Raw genomic sequence first — 2346 nt, 5'->3', positions numbered from 1 at the left:
GATAATGAAATTGATGAATTCTACCAACTTCTTCAGTCTCAGATTGATCAAACATGCAATCAGGATGCACTGATAATTACTGGAATGCAAAAGTTGGAAACACAGACAAAGGATGAGTAGTTGGAAAATATGACGTGGTGAAAGAAATAATACTGTAGATTGGATGATAGAATTTTTGCAAGACCAGTGACATTCATCATAAACACTTTTGTTCAACAACATGCATGTGGACCTCATCAGATGGAATACATACAAATCACATTGACTATATCTGTGGAAAGAGGTGGTAGGAAAGCTCCATATCACCAGCCAAAGCAAGGCCAGGGGCAGACTTTAGAACAGAACATCAATTGCTCATACGCAAATTCAAAATAAAACTGAAGAAAATCTAATCTAATCCACGAACACCAAAATATGACCTTGAATATATCCCACTTGAATTTAGAAGCCTTCTCAAGAATAGATTTAATGCATTAAATACTAAAAACTGAAGACCAGAAGAGTTGTGGGATGACATCAAGAATATCAACCATCAAGAAAACAAAACGTCATTCAAAAGACATGAAAGAAAGAAAAGACCAAAATGAATTCCAGAAGAGACTCTGAAACTTGCTCTTGAGTTAGAAAAGCTCAAATGACTAAATAAAAGAAATGAGGAAGTAAAAGTGCAGGACAGAAATTTTCAAATGGCAGCTTGAGAAAACAAGTCAAAATGTGCAAGGGCCTGGAGTTAGGACACCAAAAGGAAGAACCCAGCAAGCATTCCTCAAGCTGAAAGAGCTGAAGAAAAATATTAAGCATTACCTTGCAATATTGAAGGAATCTATGGACTCTTGGTGTGGCGTTGTAGGATCAGTATTGGATTGCATACCACAAGCTCAACAGTTCAAACCTACCAGTTGCTCCTTGGAAAACTTATACATGGTAGCTATGAGTCAGAACTAACTTGATAGACCTTAACAACAGCAACAACATGGGCAAAATAGGAATTCTGGTGTGACTCTGTTGGATAAGCACTGGACAGCTAGTCACAAGTTAATGGTTCAAACCCACCAGCTCCTCCTCAAAAACTCTATACAAGATCACTGTGAGTCAGAAACAACTCCACAGCACATAACAACAGCAACATGAGCATAATATTAAATGACTAAGGAAGCATCAAATATATACAAGGATTACACAGAGTCACTGTACCAAAAAGAACTATGCACAAAAAGAACTATGCAATATTCAATCATTCAAGTAGTATATAATCAAGACTCAATGGTACAAAAGGAAGAAGCTCAAACTGCACTGACAGTATTGGTATAAAACAAGACTTCAGGAACTGACTGAATAAAAATTGAAATGAAAATACAAATTACAGAATATAAATATAAAACGAAATAATACAGTACTTGTCTATGTCAAGAAATCTGAAATACAGCTACCTGGTCAGCTGATAGGAAGTCCTATTTGTGGACATTCCAAATAGAGGTGACCCAGTGGAATGCCAAAATCATCCAACAATATCATTAAAATTGTAAAATTTTGCTGAAGATAATTTAAAAACAGTTGCAGCAGTACAGTGACAAAGAGTTGCCAAAAATCCAAGCTGGATTCAGAAGAGGACATGTGACTAGGGATATCATTGCTGACTTCAGATGGATCTTAACGGAAAGCAGAAACACTAGAAAGAAGCTTACTTGTGCATTATTGACTATGGATAGGTATTTGACTGTGAGGATGATAACTAACTTTGGATAACATTTCAAAGAGTGTTATCAGAACACTTAATTGTACTCATGAGGAACCAGTACATAGACCAAGAGGCACTTGTTTGAATAGAACAAATGGATACTGAATGATTTATAATAAGAAAAGGAGTGCAACAGGGTTGTATTCTTTAAATATACATACTCAATCTTTGTGCTGAGCAAATAGGACTTAAAATACTTACTAATAAAGATCAAAGACCAAAGCCATTGCTATTGGTTGTACTTCAATGTAAAAAAAAAATAAACAAACAAACATCCTCACCACTGGACCAATATATAACATCATAATAAATGGAGAAAAGATTGAAGTTGTCAAAGACTTCATTTTGCTTGGATCATCCATTAGCAGTCAGGAAATCAAACCACCTTCTGCATTAGGCAAAGCTGCTGCACAACGCTTCTTTAAACATTCAAGAGCAAAAATTTCAGCGTGAGGATTACGGTGTGCCTGACCCAAGCCATGGTATTTTCAATAGCCTTATATGCATGTGAATCTGGTGAATTAATAAGGAAAACAGTAGAAGCATTGATGCCTTTGAGTTACAGTGTTGGAGGAGAATTTAAACGTACCATGGCTGCCAAAAGAACA

This window comes from Chrysochloris asiatica, unplaced genomic scaffold (assembly GCF_000296735.1).
Source record: "Chrysochloris asiatica unplaced genomic scaffold, ChrAsi1.0 scaffold00049, whole genome shotgun sequence".
Taxonomy (NCBI): Eukaryota; Metazoa; Chordata; class Mammalia; order Afrosoricida; family Chrysochloridae; genus Chrysochloris; species Chrysochloris asiatica.
The sequence above is the reverse complement of the archived record's forward strand: the minus strand, read 5'-3'. Positions refer to the sequence as shown.